The sequence below is a fragment of the Accipiter gentilis genome, chromosome 29 (genome assembly GCF_929443795.1).
Source record: "Accipiter gentilis chromosome 29, bAccGen1.1, whole genome shotgun sequence".
NCBI lineage: Eukaryota > Metazoa > Chordata > Aves > Accipitriformes > Accipitridae > Astur > Astur gentilis.
In genome coordinates, this window is record NC_064908.1 from 6,916,243 (window position 1) to 6,935,928 (window position 19,686).

The following is a 19,686-nucleotide window of genomic DNA, read 5'->3' on the forward strand; positions in this document are numbered from 1 at the left end:
CAGACCTGCCCCAGCAGGCAGAATGGATTACCCCAAATGATTAGAAACCAAATCCCCCAAAACCTGTCACCACTATCCCACTCCAGTCACCTGCACTGATAACGCTTTGTAGTGGATTTCCACAAAAATCCAGCAGCATCACTGAAACGATGGGACTGCAGGCAATGCCAGAGAAATACCAATTCCTTCAATGGGGGAGTGGTTGGGAAACCACTTTGTGCCGTGAGCCGGACTCCCTGGAAGGGAGGAGAAGGATGTGCTTGATGCATGATACCGAGCTCACATCCCTCTTCCGGGATGTGGTCTGCACTCAGACCCGTCCACAGAGACAAGGAGGGGTATTAACAGCAACCGACCCGATGCAAAAAAGCCACAATGCTGGTTACAATAATTTCCTTTTTCAATAGCTCATCCGCTCACCGCCCCTGTGTGTGCATGTGGCTGTTTCATTCTTTTTTTCTACAACTTTGCAACCAAACCCTATGTCCTTTGCTCTGTTAGGACAAAGCCTTTGATTTCTGCTTCATTCAAGGTTAGTTTAAACAAGCAGCAGAGGGAAATGCAATTGCCATGGCTCTTCTAGAAACAGCATGTCAAGGTGAATCAGCCCCTAGATGAATCTGCAAGTGAAGGTGAGCACTGGGATCCCAGCAATCAGGCTGGTTTCTAGCCCAAGGTGGATGTGGACTTCTTTGAGAGGGAAGAGCGCACAGGGAAGCAGTCTACAACCAAGGGGAGAAAATCATGCACTTTTCACAGAGGCAGCGTCATGGCAAAAGGCCCCTCACCTTTGCGAAAGTGAGGTTTTGTGCCTCAGTTTCCCCACTAGCAGGGCATAACTTCAATCATCACTGAGACTTGGAGGGATGGCTGGTGATTTTCCATGATTTCACTTGAGGTTTTGCCACGGGTACATCCCTCCCACCCCCATGACACTTTTGACGAGGAGTTATTTCATCTGGGAGCCTGACGCCCCAGAGCGGGGGGCCCTCCTCCTCGCTGCCAAACCAGCCCCTGCCCTGCTTTAGTCACACACTGTGAGCACTTGCTGGTGCTAATTTATTCAGTGATGGGGGAAGAGTCACCAGCATGAAGGGGGGTTGTTGAAATCTGTGCCGCGGGTGCACCCAAGCCCCGTGAAAAGATGCAGAGGTTCCTCTTCACCCACCCAGGCCCCAGTACCCATGCTACAGCAGGCAGCTAGGGCTTCTGCGCCCAGCCCAGGGGACATGGGAGGCTGCTGCTTGTAAAGGAACCCCATGGCAAACACCATATGCATCCTAATGCAGTAGCCTTTCACCCTAAGCAGCTTGCATGCCTTGTCTGCCCAAGATCCAGGGTTTCCACCACATCACTCAGCTCACAGGCATCTTCTCCACACCCAGGTGGTGCATCATCCGCACCCTGAGCATGGCCCTTTGTGCAACAAGCCTCAGCAATAATAATTGCTCCCACACATTTGCTGCACATCTGCCCATTTCCCATTATAAAATTTGGGTGCCAACTCCATGAACAGTGGAAAGGGAAAGTGGCTCAGTGAGCTCCCCAGGGTCCAGAGCAGCACCCCGCTCCCTGCCCTGCTTGGGCAGGTCTTAAGCATTTTGTCACTATCCTTCAACAGACCACAGATTTTGAGTGGTGTTGAGGAAGAGCCCAGGGAGGTAATTTGGAAAGCCAGGGAAGAGGCAGACTGGGTTTTCAGTATGAAATTTGGGAAGTATTAGAGGGTATTCAGAGCCATAGAGGACAGACCAGGGAAATGCCTAGTGCTGCTGGCTCCAGTTTGGACTGTGGCAGACTCAGGAACACGTCCCTGCCTCACACTCAGGGAGCTTTCACAGCCAACACAACCTGAAAGGGAAAAGCAATGGTTCTGGAGCATGACCCACATCATGGGGAGGCCTCCAGAGCTCATCAATTCACCATTGACCACTTTAGCACACAAGCATAGATAATGGCAGTAAGACCTGCGCTCCAAGACCTCCTTGTGCTCCCCATCCCACCTGCACATAATCCAGGGGCTCCCCAGATGCATCAGGACATCACTTTCCTCCATCCTCCCAAAACATGGCAGGTTTTAGTCCCTCCTATTCAAGAAGAGTGGTGACATCTTGGCTTGGGCATTGGATGACCCCAACCAGAGGCAACTCAGATGCTTTTGGTAGCTCAAGAGATGGGGGGGGCTCCCCCTCATATTCATCCCTTCTGCTTTCCTTTCCTTGTGCTAAGTAATGTTAGCAAGTTATTTAATCCCTTTGCTGATGGTGCAGCTAATTACTAAACAGTTTTCGCCCAGCTGCAGACATGCCTTGGTGGGGAGTGGAATACCAGTGTGATTCTCAGGTCTGTGCAGTCAGGCTCCGAGGATGATTGGGCCAGATCCAGTACCAGGACAGCTCTGCAATGTTCACAGGGAAAAAAAACCCAGACATACCCCGTGCATCTCCACCCCTACTGGGACACATGGGTAGGTGGATGGCATCTCAGCACTGTGGTTGGTCAGCTCTGTGTAGGGCAAGGCAGTATCGTGGGGTTAAATCCCCGCCTGGGAGAAACCTGCTTTTCTTCCCAAGCATCCTCATGCTGGGGATAATCACAACCTTCCCTGGCCAAGTCATGGTCCTTTGGCATCTTGGCTACCCGTGATGTGGTTTGGGAGGGGTGGATGAAGCTGGCAGAGGAGCACAGAAGGCAGGTCTGGTCCCAGGAAGGAGCAGGCAGAGATGGAGACAAACTGCAGCACAGCCCCCGTCCACCCGCAACCCAGGCTGCAATAACCCTGCTGCTGCTCCCACAGTGCCTGTGCCCTCGAGGGTCCAGGCAGCCGGGTGTCAGCTCCCGGTGTCTCGTCTCTGCAGCTCATGGCTAGTGACAGGACATGGCATGGCATGGCAGAAGCAGCCGTGCAGGGACATCTGAGGACAGTGACATTTAAAAGGCAGCCAGGGGCAAGACGCAGACACTAGAGCTCTGTCTGCTTCTCTCTAACCTGCATCGAGCAAGTCCACATCTTCAACCCAAACTCTTCATTATGCAAAATCAGCCCACAGATGAAGCTCGTCCGGCACACAGCCTCCAGCCATAGTAGCAGGAAAGCGCCAAGTGCTGGCCTTGGCTGGACAGCACTGCAGGAAGGCTTCTGCATTTGTCTTGCATTTTAAGCTGTGTTTCTTGCAAGAAGGAGTTTTTGGTGGCAACTCTGCCCCTGCACATCTCCAAATACCGTGAAGCAGAGGACTATGTTCCCAGCTCACTGCGCCAGCGAGGCAGAGGTCCTGAAGACGCTATGCTTTGAGAGCTGAGTTAAGAAGGAAAATCCAAGTCGCTCCCCTTTAGGAAAATGGTGGAATTTGCTCAACCCTTATTAGCCATCAGAAAAATGGCTAATAGAGAGCACCTCAAAAATACCCTGATATGGAAAAAGCTCCATCTGGAGCTCATTCGTCCTAGATATAGTCCACAAGGAAAATATAAGGGATTCTATATCCCTTATATTCCTTATATTCCAGTTCCCTCCAGAAATCCCAAGTACTGGAGAAGATCAGGAAGAATAAATCAAGCTTTTTGTGAATGTCATGAGCTGTGTTAGACCCAGCAGGGAGCTTTGAGCAGAGCCCTCAACGGCTTCTCCCAGCTCCACCAGCCCCCTCCTTCCCCTCTCTCTTCATTAACAAGCACCCGGTACCCCAGCTAATGACCTCCATGGCTTATGGGGCAGAAAGGCCACCTCCTGCAGCCCAGACAGGTGGAGCAGGACTGGGTGGCCTGGAGGGCAGAGCAGCCACGGACACCAGCCAGCTCCTTACCCAGTGTGGTCCCAGCACGCCAGCGGCTGAGCCACCAGGGATGGAGTTCCCATCCCAGCTGGAAGGCTGGATGTATCTGTGGGAGGGATGGGGGTGCCACAGGGCAACCATCCTCTCAAGATGTCCCTGAAAAGGCCAGTGAACATACTGGCACTAAGGGGCATCCAGGGATAAGTGAGCATGCTCCAGCCCATGCTATCACCATGCCCACTCGGTGGTCCTGACACCCATTCTGCTTGCCACAGTCCCAGCAGTGCATGCTCAGCACGGCCTTCATCCTTGTTCCTCTGCACCAGCACTTGGTCTAGGGATGCTCAGCACCACGTTGGATGAGCAGAGAGACCAGCCAGAGGAAATACAGTGCCCTAGACCTGTTCCCTTGGTTTGAGGGATTTGAAAAAAAGATGACAAGCTTCAAATTGAGGGAACTAACACAAAATTGCTCCAGAAAGTGTGGGGAGTGATGCAGTTTGCAGTGGGGTGGCAGCTCTCCTCTGTGTCAGCAGAGATCTCATCTGAGCATTTATTGTCATGAAAAGCAGTGCTGGGCATTAGTTCAGCTCAATTTCCAACTCGTTCCCTCTTAAAATGTCAGTTCCGTGGAGCTAAGCTAATGCAGTGAGTTCTGCATCCTTGCCGGCTGCACCCAGTGTACCCTGAGCCAAGCCCCATGCCTGGCACCGAGAGCCCCAGGAGCCTGTGCCTTTGTCCCCACTGTGCTTCCTGCAAGGTCCCACAGCCATGCCCAGTTCACCGAAGAAGACCGCCAGGAAACCTGACCCAAACTGGCCAACGGTGTATTCCATACCATGGGACGTCACATCTAGTATAGGAACTGGGAGGTGGGGGCAGGGAATCGCCGCTCGGGGACTGGCGGGGTGTCAGTCAGCGGGTGGTGAGCAATTGCCCTGCGCATCATTTGTACATTCCAATCCTTTTATTACTACTGTTGTCATTTTATTAGTGTTATCATTATCATTATTAGTTTCTTCTTTTCTGTTCTATTAAACCGTTCTTATCTCAACCCATGAGTTTTACTTCTTTTTCCCGATTTTTTCCCCCATTCCACTGGATGGGGGGGAGTGAGTGAGTGGCTGCGTGGTGCTTAGTTGCTGGCTGGGGTTAAACCACGACAACCGCAAAGGTGGTGGCCCCAACCATGCCATCATTGAGACTGGCCCATGTTTCTGTCCATCACCCACAAAGGGCGTCCAAGAAGCACCCATCCCCATCACGCACAAAGCCCCTCAACACAGCACTTTGCAATCCCCCCCCAGCACTTTGAGGAGCTCCTGCACACACTGAGTTGTGGCAAGCGGCCAAGCACTGGTGCCAGCAATGATACCCTGAACCACCCCAGGAAGATGTGAGAGCAGGATTTGGCTGATTCATGTGAAACATCACCAGGAGAGGGGAACCACATTTGCAGCTCAGCAGGCTTTTAAAGAAATTAAATGTAGGTAATTACATTGGTGCACGACTGGCTGGAAGAGATGCAGGCATGGTGGTTTCCATCCTGGTCCCTTCGTTTGAGCAGTGCTCCCATGGGTGCCCAAAACCATGGTGGCCAGGAAACCTTAAAATCCCTGGAGAGGGGGATGAAGGGAAGAAGATGACCCAATGCATTGGCAACACATCTGCTGCCTGAGATGACAATTGCATGTGCCCTCTCTATTTAAAAGGAAGCAGCACATTAAAGCTCACAAGCCAACAGGATGCACACAGGGTTGGCAGTCCCTCTCCACACACAGCTCAAGCACAGCAGCTGAGCCAACATTTTCTAGAAGGCTTAGTGACCATTTTTGCAGACAGCTTTAAATTTCTGGCTTCTTTATGATGCAATTTTGGACCCTGGGCATCCCACAGTGCCCTGTTCCTGCGGATGTACCAAGCAGAACCCAGCTCCACCAGCTTAGGGATGGTTCAGCCCGAAGCAGCCCATCCCCAAGATCCACCACGTCACCGTTGCAGTGCCAGCGCTGTGCTGCTGCAATGCTGCAGTCCCTCCAGGGCAATGTAGGGGGAAAAAAACCCATGTGTCTGGGTTGGTGGGATGCTCACTCGAGCAGAAGTGGCTCCCTGCCCGGCCTCCTGTGCCATGCCCTCCTCCCACCTTCCCAAGCTCAGATGCTGCCTACAGCCACCAGCTCACCTGGGATGACCTTTACCTCCTGTGCCTGTATTGGTGCATTCACCAAGCAATGCTCAGGATGTGCACACCTGATAGACAGAGCTCCCTGACCTTGTCTCCACTAGGTAAACGCACAAATTTATCTTAACCAGTTTTGGAAGGGGCCTGTTTTGGACAGCTGCAAGCCCTTCCCTGCTGAAATACAATGATTCAAGGCCAGCTCATCTGAAGCAATGTTTGCTGCTGTGTTTCACCTTGCTACCACCCACATTAGAACCTTCAGTCTATGCAGACAGAGCAGCCACACCTCCCTGATGGGGAAATCTACCCAGTGCAGGAGTTCGAAAAGATTGAATTTACCCTGGACCCAGCATCCTGAAAATGGGAGGTGGGATTTTTACGCATTGTGCTTTGCAAAGGGCTTGGCCCTCTGAAGGAAGTTGTTGACTTCAGGCTCGACTAGTCTCAGACAAAGCATTCACAGCACCCTGTAGATCTGCAATCGTCATGGCACAGCATGAAGTGCTGTCCAGGGACCCTTTCTTCCTCCAACATCACAACCACACCTTCCGGTCATCATGTTTCAGCTCAGCAGAGGCACCTCCACCTATTTGGACCTGCTCAGAGCTGACACCCCAGGATAACTCCAGGGCTGGGCTTCATATCCAACAATGCACTGCATCCTTACAGGTGATGCAGTACACAAAACCTCTCCCAAGGTGCTCTCACCCCAGACATAGAGTCAACCTGAAAAAGACTCATCTCTCCCTACAGCCAAAGCCACCTTCCTCCCAGGCACTGGGTCCCCGTGGCACCTTTGTAGGTCCAAATCCTTCCATGCATGGAGTAGGCATAGATATAAGCCCACTTTGCTCCTAGATCTCAAGTGAATTCCAAAGAGCAGTGGCCAAGCCTGAGGGCTGAAAGAAGATAAGGACTAAATCTTCCAGAGATAAGGAGAAATCAAGTTTCTGAGGCCCAAGAACCAAACACCGTCCCAGATTGGGTCTCACCATCTCCTCTGCCCTCTGCAAAGCATATTGCTATCCTCTAGCTGTGTCTGGTCTGAGGAACATGGGACAGGACAAGACAAGAGGGTTTCTGGGTCAATCTTGGTCTCATGAGGGGGAACAGATGGGTTTTCTGGTGGGACTGATGTTCTGAAAAGCAATTAAACATGAAGACATCCCCAACAGACTATGCTGTGCTCTGGCCTAGAGCCCAAGTCATCCTGGGTTTGGATTTTAATTAGCCCTGTTTTGGTATCTGTTCTCTACTTCCCTCCAGATAATGATTTAATTACTACAGACCTGTCTTCAAATTAGCAGCTTCCTCAGTGGATTATTCAGCTGGGATCTCCTCAATTACAGAGCCCATCTCACCACCATCAAAAGAGAGGCTGGAGAGAACAAAGGAAAACCGAAACCCTTCCTGGAAAGAGAAACCACACAAGCACTCAGCTCCTGAGCAGGAGCCACTGGCAAGCCGTCCTCCTACCTTTATCCATGTCTCATAGCTGGTTAAGAAAACTAGCTCCAAAACACACCCCAAACATCTGCCTTATGCATGACCATGGTGGCATCAAGGCTGGTCTTGTCTTCCTACCATCAAGCCTTCTTACCCAGCAGACCACAAGTAGGTGGAGGGGCCAAGCAAGGTGAAAGGGATGCACCAAGAGCTGGGACACAGAGCCACTGCTGTGCATCCCCCCTAAGGGGATCACATGTTTGGGAATCCCCTAGGAGAAGGGATGGGGGACCTGGCGAGGACCCTGCTTATTGTATCTGGTGGGAGGGACCAGGCAGAGAATGAGGCATGGCCCCCAATGGCAAGCCCAATCTCCTTCTCCAGCAGTGGGACTAGGCAGGGACCATGCTGAGGTTCAGCAAGGCTCCAGGCCTGAGGAACGAAGGCTGAAGAGAGAACAGCAGAACAGGTTGCCCAAAAGTAATACCAGATGTACATGCAAAGTGAAGGACACAGCACAGCGAGGGTGAAACCTTCAGAACACAGCTCTACAACATGACTTAGTGCCAACGAGCAGTAACTCACCCACAGAAAAGCTAAGTCGCTGGCTAAATTGCAAATCAGACAGGTTGCTTCCCCACTGCAAGACCTGGGCAGAGCATCTCCATGCTGCAGGGCTCCAGCAAACCCTCCTCCCCAGCCTGGCATGATCCCTCTCCCCAGGCTAGGCTGAGAAAGGAGGGGACACGCTCATGAGGTACCCCATCCCTTGTTGCAAAGGGCAATGAGCTCCAAGGACACACCAAGAAGCACTTTGGTCCTTTTCCACCGATGCACTTGAACTACTGACTGCATGTTGTGCTTCTCTCAAGACCCCCCAAGATTTCCCTCACCAGTAGCGCTACAATCCCCAAGTTACTTCCAGGGAAACAGATTTTGTAGCAGCCACTGGAAAAGCTCTACCGCCTCTCCTTACTGTAGCACGGACAGCAGCGGAAAATCTCCACTGGCTCCTCTGTCACTGCAGTTCACACTCCAACAGATTAGCTTAAACCAGCTGCAGCTCCTGCTGCTGCAGGAAGAGCCCTCGAGCACAGCCACGCGCAAATCTGCAGCTGAAAACACGGCCCAGGTTTCTCGAAACCCAGACTAACACCCCATTTGTGAGGCTAGAGCGACTCTCCTCCTCTGGTTCCCTTCCTGAACACAAGAAAAGCAGCTGGGCAGCAAAAACAGCCAAGCGATGCAGCCTGTTATCACAGCTAACAGGATTGGGGATACAGCCCCGGCGCTCCTTGTGCTCAGTGGGATCCACAGCCCTGTTCTCTGGGCAATGAGCCCCAGCCCGCTACACCACCACCGATCCCCTGCACAGTGCCCCTCCAGGGCATCGCCTGGCTCTGTCCTCCCTGCCAGCCATCGCAAGCCCCTGAGCGTTTCAAGCTCTCCAGCCCATCAGATTTGCTAAGAGAGACCAACATGTTTGAGAGTGAGCTCAGGGAGAGAAAAGGCCGTGACAACACAAGGCCTTTAGTTTCATTTCCTTGAGGAACCAGACTGAAGAAGATGGGAGTGGAAGCGACACACAAGAGAAAGAGAGAAGGATTTTCATTAACACAATCAAACCTCCTGGAATATGATAACAGAGGCAATAACACACATCTCCCCTCTGGCCAAGGACAAAGCAAGGCTTCCTAGTTATGAAGAAGAGGAAGAAAATTGGAGTGGAAGAAAGGAAATGACTCAAAAATGGCTGAAATGTCATATGTGATTAAAAAGCCTTCGCCTAGTGAGAAATAATGACTGATGAGAACAAGGATATGATGGGGGAAGCCGAACAGCTGGAGAACAAGTGGGATGGAGAGCAAGCACCTGAGAATGGCTCTGCTTGCACCTGAAAGTCACCCTGGTGACTACAGTGGTGGGCTGACTTCTGGAGGAGTGCCTGGGGTGACCTGTGAGAAATCTGGGTGCCGAGAGGCCATGCCAGTGAGGAAAGTGACAGCAACTGCAGGAGATGGCAGTCCCAGGCTAGCCTCAGCCCACTGCAGACCAGCGAGTTCCCTAGAAGCCATGGTTAAATGCCTCCATATTTTGAAGCATCCTGTACAGAGGCCCTCATCCTGCTCTCCTGGCACCCCCGGGCCACATTGCCGCTGTACCATGTCACAAGGTCCCTGCTCTGACTGCTTGAGGAGAGGAGCATGGATGCTACCTTGCTTTCTCAGGGTACTTGCAGCACTACCAGCACGGCTGGAAATCCAGCTGCCAGAATCCCGAGTGGAAAAGCAAATCAAGCAGTCCCTCCAGCATCCCCACAAGCATCACCTGCAAGGGGACACCCACACCTCTGACACCCCAGGGACTGTCCCACCTTCAGAGGAGCTGAGCATCCGCAGCAAGGGCTGAGCAAAGCAGCAGCTGCCCGTTGTAGCCGGCAGCAGCCGGTGCCCATGTTAGGCAAGCGCGGCCTCGCATGGCCCCGGCTTTTTCAGGCTGCCACGGTGACGGCTGGGGAGAGGAGCGTCTGGGCTGTATCAGTGTCATGCAGCATTGTGGGCTTGCTAGCTCCCGCTCCAGAGCAAAGGCAGCTCCATCCCAGCCCGGGAGGTTGAGCTGAAGTCACGCTGCTCTTGCTCTTCCAGCACTGACACAAAGCCCCTTTCAGGCTCCCAGTGTGGAGACAAGCTGGCCCTCCCCAGCTGATCTGCCCATCCAGCATCTCACAAGCAGTGGTGCGAGGAGTTTTGCAGGCAGGAGCGACTCCAATTCCCCACAGCAGCCTCCACTCTTGGCATCTCTCTCCACCGCTTCCCCAGCTGTCCGTGAGCTGCATTTGCAGGTAACATCCCTCTGAACCCCGTCCCAGCAGAGACCCCGATGTGCACATACCCAGCTCCCAGCATGGCTATCCATGGAGGCAGACACACGCGTGCAGAGCCTTGCTTTGGCTCCACATTAATGTGCACACAATATGGCCAGAGTTCCTCTGAATCTGACAATATTCACTTTTTGGAAAACAACAAGAAGCAAGAGCCAAACCGCATGTGTCTCCTTGCCCGAGCAGGGTCGAGGCCAGCAGGGAGCCAGGAGCTGTGGCTGCGCAGAGGCTGGACTCTTTCAAACTCAGACCATCATCTTCGGAGGAAGATATGGAGGCAATAAAGCTGTGACAGCGGCCATCACTGCCTTCTCCTTAGCAGCATCCTCCTACCACCACCAATCCAGACCTGCTCTCCCTGGCCAGCCTGCTCTGGTTACTGGTGTTGTTAGCACACTTGTCCTGTGCCCATGAGTCCTCACAGATTTACGAAAGCTTTGGGTACCACCAAGTGCACTTGGCAGCTGCCTCAGAGCAGATCAGCCTCAATCCAAGCCAATGGGGATGGAAAGGGGCAAAAGGAGAGCATGAAGGTCCCAGCTGCCCCAGAGACTGGTTAACCTGGGTGCTCATAAGCAGCTCCCACCCATTTGGGGATAAGTCCTGCAAAATCTCACACTTTTGGGAGAACAGGCTCAGGCAAATTTCCAGCTCACCAGTGACTATGTGGGAGGTCACCCACAGTCGCTCTCCTTGTGTACACACCTGCACTGAAGGAGAAAGGGGGAAAAAAGCTCAGGGTGAAGGCAGCAGCATGGGGAGATCCTTCTGCTTCCTCCTCCACAACAGGTTTTTGGCATTTTGGGGCACACCAGGTCAGCCCATGTGAAGCCAAGAGTCCTTGGAAGGAGAAAGTCCAGGCACTGAGTGATGGAGAATCTGCCACATCTTGGTCTGACAGACCGCGGTGGCTCTTCCTGAGAGGTTACTACACTTGTCCCTACCCCAGGGCAGTGGCAGCACCTCCCTGGCATCTCCAGTGGCTGGATTTCCTCCTACTTGCAGTGGAGAGATGAAGAAACCAAGCAGCCAGAGCCTGCCAGCTACGTGGGGTTGGTGGCTGGTTTCCTCACCTTTTCAGCCTCCAAAATACTCTTCTTTTTTTTCAAGACTGGAGGAATTATCAATGCTTGCATCCATGGCTTGACCATATTGCAGCAGGGTGTAGGACTCCTAGCTACCAGCTAACCCTGTTAGCTGTGTGTGCCTCAAGCCTGTGCTCACCCCCTGCCCCAGGATACATTTACAGCTCAGAAATGAACTCCCCCAGCAGCGTAAGGGTTTATCACATGGAGATGAAGAGAGGAAAATCCAAATACCTTCACTCTAAAGTCTCCTAAAGAAACACATCCATTTAGAGCATCACTCATGTTTTATAGCCTCAGCACCTCCCAGCTATGCTGAACTTCAGTTTTCACACCCATTACATCCAGCACTGCTCCAAAATCCCTCAATGTCACAAAGCCAGTACGTCAGTTTGCCATTTCACCCCAAGATCACAGCACGTGACATTAGGCCTTGGCTTCATTCGTATACCAACTGATGAGCTCTCCCTGCCCTGCCAGCAAGGTCAAGAGGCTGAAAAAATCTGCTGGGGAAAAAAGCCTGCTTGCTTCTGACTTATACACCAGTCTACCCACTGCCGTGTATGAGCTGAAAACACCAGCATGCCTTCTGCATTCACCCATTAAAGAGAGACCCAGCTGCTCAAACCAAAGCAGTCGGTCCCCTTCCCTGTATTCCACATCTCAAAGCCAGACATGTAAATGGGAATTATGTATTTACTGCAAAGAGGATAGACTAGACACCTGGGACACACACACGGAGGGTTAACAGGGATGAAGAGCAGTACACTGCCTTTTCAACAGCTTCTAAAGCATGCAGCTATTTGGACACAAGACCATTCTCGTGGGTAACGCTGGCCAGATGGGCACATTCACCTCCACTCTCCTCGCGACAGGGACAGCTCAGGGGCTTGGAGGGCTCCCGTGATGGGCTGGAAGGGATTTTGGAAGTGCCTTTCCTGTGCCCTGTCCTGAGATGGGAACAGCCCTCACCAGCCACTGCCAGCACACTTGGCCAGGCCTTCCCCGGGAAGGTCACCAGCAATGATGGCAATTTCTTTAGCGGCCACTGAGGGTCCATCTCTTTGGTGAAAGGATGAGTTTTGGGGGGTATTTTGCTTGATGTCACATCAGGGATGAGTTTTCCCTCCTGGACCCTGCTTCCCTGCACCTCTGATTAACACACCTCACAGCACAGAGTAAAAGTAATAAATGTTCATTTACCCCAAAGATTGACACAGCCACTGCGTTACTTAAAGACCAGATCTCGAGAGCAGAGTTTCACCCTTTGTAGCATAACAGATGTCCTGCACTGAGCCATGCAGCAATATTTAAATAAAAAATGGTGGCTGTACAATAGCCAAGTCATTTGAGAATTAAAACGCTGATATTTTTAGGCAGCGGGAGTACGTGTGGGAGAGATCTCAAAGTGCAGGCTGATGCCATTTGCTGCAGGGCAGTTAGAAGTAGATTTATTGACGACGTGTGATTTGAAAGCAACACCCGCACTCATGAAGAGCCATGCAGTGATCAGCAATGCTGGGGCTTATTTCAGTTTCACTTTAAGAGGCAAAATTATTTTATATACGTGTAAACACAAAAGACACACAGAACGAAAGCCATTTCTGCTTCCAGAGATGCTCCGATTGCCATCTCCAAAAATGGCCACTGCAAAAGTCTTGTAACTAAATTAACTAGAAGCAGATGATCAAAAAGGGGGGGGAAATGCTCTTTTTTTTAATATGGCAGCCCCAAAGTGTTGGCAATAATCAAGTTATTATGATCCAGGTTTTGATGCTGGGGAGGAGGAAAGAGAAGTCTTCTCTCTCCATCAGACACTAGCTGCTCTCTGGGTGGTACATCTGGATATCAGATAGGTAACAGCAGCAAAGCAAACCCTTTCTGGATCTGGGGTCAAAGGAAAGACAGCTCAGATCAGGAGAGATGAGCCTTCTGGCTCCAATTAAAGAGGTAATGGGTTAAAATAAGTTAAGCCATGTTACTCTGCACATGGTGACTGGAGAGCCCAAGCCCCTGGAAGGGTTCAGGGAGGCATCTCTCCAAGGAATGCTGGCAGTGACTTTAGAGACCCCGGTCTGTGCCCTGTGTCCCAACGAAGCTTGCAGGCACCTGCCTCCAGGTGCTGTGATGCTGGCAAGAAGCAAGGACAGCAATCCCCAGATGGGAATCTCCAGGACTTCCACCCATCCACTTGCTAGCACAACCAGGTTTTCCAAGCAGCAAAGCAGCAGCCAACCTTTGGTTTGCTCAACACCTCCATGGGTCTTTTAGGGGCTTGGGTTCACAGCTCCTCTGCCCCAGCAAAGCTTCCTCCAATCCTCTCCAGCTTGCCTTCACCCAAATACCCACCTCACTTTCACCATGCAGACTCAGCCCTGCCTGCCTCCTTGGTGCAGGAGATGTAGGGATCAGGTCCTCCTTTGCCAGTGCCAGCAGTGCATCCGTGGTTGGACATTGCCACCAGTGATGCCCCCAGCCCCGCAGCAACTATGAGGGTGGCACGGGGACAGGATCTCCGCTGCAACTGGCACCTCTGCAGGGGGATGCAACCAACAGCAATGCCATCCCCAGCTGGGGTGGGAAACACATTACTGGCACAACAGGATGGCAAAGACACCGGCCGTGCCACGTCCCAGTGATGCCACCCTGACTGATCTCCACTAGCCCTGGCCAGAAACCAGCTGCAGTGACACCAAGAAGCTCCACAGAAACAATCTCTCATGCAGATACAGGAGAAAAGCAGGATCCAGCTGTGCCACCCTCACACTTCATTCCCACTGCCCCTTCCCAAGAGCAGGGAGCTCAGCTTCGCAGCACGCCAGGGAAAGCAAACACAGGGAGAAGATATTCAGCAGCACCACAGCTACCTCATCCTGCAGAGAAACTGGCCAAGACACTGCAGCGCTTCCAGAGCCTTGAAATGATGCCGTGCCCAAACGAGTCTTGAAACACTGCCCTGCACTCCCCAAACCCAGGTCTCACCCAAGGAGACCCACAATCAAGCTGGGTGCTCCCTTGGATGGAGGGGGAATTGCAAGGCACGGTGCTTTCCACGACCCCAGGGACACAGGGGTCAGGTCTGTCCCCCAAGGACAGGAGGGTGCAGAGCCCGTATTCCCTGGCTGTGGGGCTCTGGCCTGATTTGAGCTCCCCGAGTGGGCTCGCAGGACAATGAGCCATCAAGGTGCTTTACAAGAGCTCACTCCGCCAAATGAGAATGTCATCTCGCAACTTCGCCAGGAGAAATCACACTCGCGCAAGGTACTTGTGCATTATGTGGGACAGTTTGGGACCAGAATAACTTCCTCTCCCGGCTGATCAGCATGTGAATAAATCAGCCATAGCCAAAAATAACCTCTGGACCTTTTTGACTCCTTCCTGCAAAACAGTTTGGGGGAAATGCTATAGAAAGAGGCCAAGATCTAGTTAGTACAGCTGCCAGGCACTGAATTACAAGGCAGATTAACTGAATTATTGAGGCTGTAAACTTTGTACAAGCCCATCTTTCCCCTCACTGCAGCCCCTGGCACCATGAATTTCTGCATGGGGAATAGCAGTAGGCACCACCACCAAGCCTATTTAATTCATGAGTAAGAGCTTGAGGTCAGGTTTATGACACCTGTGTTAATGCCGCAGCAAGGCTATAAACACCCTTCTCAATTTTGGAAGCCAGAAAGGCCAGGCTTTGGCAGGAGAGGATCCTTCTGAAGATGCACTGTACTAATGAGATGCCCAGAAACGTGAGCGTTTGGCTGGCAGCATGGCCAGACATCCCCCTTTCCCCAGACTCCAGCCACCTGATGTGCAGCCCAGCTCCTACCGCTTGGCTATCAAAATCCCCAGGGCACCACAGGGCCGTCAGCCCCGCAGCAGTGCACTTCTGTCCCAGCACATTAGCCGCATCAGGAACGATGCTAGCCAGGGAGGTAAAACCCATCTGTAATTATGGAGAAAATTAATTTCTACCAAGAAAGGGTGGAAACGAGAGCTTTAAATCAATGCACCTGGTGGATGGGCAGCATTTTTGGGAGGGGGTCCCTTCCCCATCTGTGCCATCCTGCCCTGGCAATGGATCCTCTCCCCTCCGGGAGGCTGGATGGAGAATCCAGACAGGAAGAGCATCCTTCCCTGCTGCACATCCCCGCGGCACAGCGCTCGCTATTTAAAGAAATTGGCCGCATGCTGTCAACGTCTCACCTCCCCGCAGAGGAGCTGGGCCAATGCCCCGGCATTTCCTGGCGTGGCACTGCCTCCATGACCTGCTGGCATGCAGAGGCAGGGGCTCGGCACAGCTGATGCTGGCTGGGAGGCTGCAGGAGAAAAAGGCATCACGCAGCAAAAAACCCTGGGAACTGCCCTCTCCTGGAAATCGGTTGCAATGGACAGGAGGATGGGGGAAATGAGCTCTCATCTGCCACTTGTTTTCTTCTTTCTTTTTTTTTTTTTTTTTTGATGCAATTAAAGGCAGCCACCCAGCCGGTACCTCCTCTTGCTTGCTAAGACAAGCGTGGCAAAAACTGAAAACCAGGAGCTGAAAAAAAAATAATATCTGCATTTCAGATAAATTCCAGCCTTGTCAGTCCTGCAGGATTACAGTGCTGGAGAGAGCGACCCGTGAGCTGATTTAAAACACCAGGGTGGAGATTCATTAAAGGAAGGGCAACTTGGAGGACACAGGGTCAGTCCCCTCCTGGCCAGTGACTTTTGGCCCTGTCTTTTGGAGAAGGTTTGGCACCTAGCTCCAAGATCCCTCCACCTCCCCGCTGCGGGATGGAAATTGCTGCACTGCCAGCGCTGCACAGGGACTGAGGGGCAGGCAGGGCTGCTCCACGCATGGCTTTGCACAAAAATGAGAGAGATGAACACCCGCTTCACTCCTTAGGGCATCCTCACCATGTAATTAAATGGAGGGCTTTACAATGTCCCCACAAGGATTTTAACCTGCTTGAACACAGCACAAACAGAAGTAAAATCCAATTATATCAGCGCAACTTTTTTAAGAAAAGAGCCTTGAATCATATTTCACTACTTCTGCTCCAGATGGGCCCAAATGCAGACCTGTCCCCCAATGCTGCAGTTGTTTCATGTGATATTTTCCCTTCCTCCCTCACAAATGCCAACTCATGTATGCACACCCACACGTGCACCCACCTCCAAGCCTTTCGGCATCATTTGCTCACAGAGGAGCCCTTTAAGTGCTGAAAACTCCCAACCATGTCCCAACCCTCAGGAGCCTGGCCAGGGCTTGGACACACCTGCGGAGCCCACGCCAGAGCCCTCATCCTCAGTCAGGATCATCACCCCCACACTTGGCACTTGGCATTTCACAGAAAACATCTGTAAAGTGCGGGGTTGTTATTGCATTTAACACCTCTGTGGGAAGCAAGCCGGGCAATGGATTCAACACCCTTCCCCTCCAGTTAATAGCCCGGAGACTTCCCATCTCACTTTTGGGAGCCATCTGGGAAACCTCAGAGTCACCAAAGCATTCTTTAGGGGGAAATTAATTGCAAAATAAGGTTTCAAGGTTTGCTAAAGAATCCAGTATCTTTTTGCTTTGCTGGAAAACATGAAATGGCACTGCCCAGGCAGTGGACAGACACTCATGCCAAAGCTGCTCCCTGTCCCCAGAGAGTGGAGACCTCCAGAAGCATTTCCAGTTGGGTCCCCGTTTGGGTTCAGTACCCTCTGAGGCTCCAGAGCTGCCTCCCCCAGATTCAGTGCAAACTCCCACCCCCAACACAGTGTCAGGCTCTTTCCCAGCACTGACTCACGGCCATGATCTTCCCACCCAGCACACCACGACCCCATCACCTGCCCGGCTCGCACTCACTCAGCCTCCTCACACCACCATCCTCGTTCCTGTCCCTATCCCCCTGAACCCCAGCGGGAGCTGCCCAAAAGGGCAACGCGTGCAAAAAGGGCCCTCCAAAGATACAGACAAGGAGGTTTTCAGGGTGGTTTTCACTCCCAGCACCTTCTAAGACAATTGAGACAGGCAAGAACCCAAATCTCCAACACATTCAATCCCCCAGAATCTGCACTTCAACTGATGGCGAGCACTGAGGCCCAGCTGGACCAAGCCACCAGTGCAGAGCAAGATCCGCTCACCCTCGCCCTGAAGCCAGAAAGCTGCACAGAGACGGGCAAGTCATTTAATTCCACATCTGCCAAGCCACAGCTGAGCTGGCCACCCGGAAAAGCCAGATCTGTCCATCAGTCCCACCACCGATGTCTCAGGAACCTGCCAGTTTAGGGGCTCCCCCCTACCCTCCAGCTGGTGATGTAGGTCCCAGACAACCTCCAGTCTCTGTCCTCGAAAAGAGATGCAGGAGGAGCAAGCACTGAAGCTGGGAAGTCATCCAGGCACCTGAGCATTGCCGGGTGCCTGGGGGAGAGCACTAGTGACCAGTGCTGGCGGCTCCCCGACAAATCTCCAGGGAAGCCCCCAGAGATCAGTCCTGCTTCCCAACCAGCACTGTCCTTAGATGCAAGGAGCAGCACATTGTGGCATCTCCCAGAGCACAGATACTTGAGACTCCCAGACCAACAGAGCTATGAAGACACCATCTCTTCTAAAGTCCGGGGCAGCACCACAATCAAGACACTCCTGAACCACACAGGCACGTTCATCCAGGTACCAAACTCCAGCTCACACCTTGCCTCTGTACCACCTCGTGCTCGTGAAATGTCGTAGTGGTGTCAAACGCACCAGGAGAACCTTATTCCAGCGTATGAGCAGATGGTGGCAAACGAGCTTAAAAGAAACCTTTGCCAACCCTGACTTGGCCAAAACCAGGATGTCCCCAGAAGGTTTTGCACAGCTTTAACAAAACCCAGCTTCCTAAGCCAATTGCTGTTATAATGATGCAATTTAGGGGATAAACAAGCCCTTAAATGGCTGGTGTTATTCAGGAGAAAACCACAGTGTCTGGAGGCAGCTTGCCATGGCCATGACGAGATGGCACCAGCCGACAGAGGATGGGAACCAGTATGAGCACAGCTGGAGCTAGCCAAGCTGGCTGGATGCTCACTGGGCTGGTCCAGCCCTGAGCGCTGTGGCCATCTGCCCGGTGCCAACATCCAGGATGGACCAGCTTGGTGAGCATCTGCCCAGTTCTGAGCTGGACTAGCTTGGCAAGCATTCACCTGGTGCCAAGCTCCGGGCTGAACCAGCCCCACGAGAATCTGTCTAGTGAACATCCCCATGAGCTGGTCCAGCCTGGAGCTCGGTGCCAGGCAGATGCTCACTGGGGCTGATACAGCCCAGAGCTTGGTACTGGGTGGATGCTCACAGGGCGGATGCTCAAGGGCTGGAGACAGTACTGAGGGAGGCGGCAGGATACAGCGCTGGGAAATCAGAGGAGCAGGGGAAGGCCAGGATAGGACCAGTCTCACCAGGATGCCTGCCCTCCCCCTCAGTGTAAGGTGGAAGCATGGGGGGAGGGGGGGTGCAAAGGGACATCTTGGGACCATACTGGGGGGCTGCCAGGGGCAGAGAGCAGCTGAAAATCAAGGAACTACCCTCCCCACTCCTGGGTTACAGGAATCACTGCCTCCCCACACCATGCAGCCTCCGGGGTGTGGGTATGCCCACCCCTTCGCCCCTCCTGCCTGCACACCTAGCAGGGATGGAGCAGCACATCTGCCTAGCTCAGCCCCCTGCTCTGGGGCCAGCGGTGGGGGCAGGAGCAACCCCTTGGCTCGGTTCCCCGGCCTGGGGGTAATGTCGGGAGACAGCAAGTCCCCCCGACAACCCAGCTCGGGGGTGAGGATGACATACCCCCAGGTCAGACTCAACCCAAGGGACAAGGGGGAGCTCAGCACACCCCCTGACTCAGACACCCCCTCCACGGGGTAACGGGGTGGGAGACAAAGCAGTCCCGGACTGAGGCACCCCCTCCCGCGGGGCACGGCAGGGCAGAGCATCCCCCGCCCAGCCCCACCCGGGGGACAACGGGTAGCAAAGCCCCACCGGCCCAGCCCCACGGGGGGATGAGACCATCCCCGGGGGGAGGCAAAAAGGGTAGAGCCCCCCCGAGTCCAGCCCCACCAGGGGGGCAGAAGGGGGGCTGAGCATCCCCCGCCCGACCCCACCGGGGGGCCGCGGGGGCACAGCATCCTCTGCCCGGCTCCGCGGGGGGCGAAGCATCCCCCGTGGGCAGCGTGGGGCCGCCCGGCCCCGCCCGCACTCACCGACCGCCGAAGTCGCTGGAAGCCGCCGCCGCCGCCGCCGCCGCGCCGCTGCCTCCCGCTGCCCTCCCCGCCCCGCCCCGCCCACTGCGTCACCGTCCCCGCCTGGCCGCGCCCCGCTGG

At 53.4% G+C, this 19,686-nt stretch overlaps 1 protein-coding gene across 4 annotated transcripts in view; it reads right to left on the reverse strand.

Moving 5' to 3' along the window:
- PPFIA4 (PTPRF interacting protein alpha 4) overlaps window positions 1–19,635 on the reverse strand; it is a 60,343-nt gene extending 40,708 nt beyond the window's left edge. For all 4 annotated transcript variants that reach the window (XM_049832810.1, XM_049832809.1, XM_049832808.1 and 1 more), the window contains exon 1: window positions 19,567–19,635. The gene's annotated coding sequence lies outside the window, so the exon portion shown is untranslated. The remainder of the gene's footprint in view (window positions 1–19,566) is intronic.
- Between the last annotated feature and the right edge of the window lie 51 nt (window positions 19,636–19,686).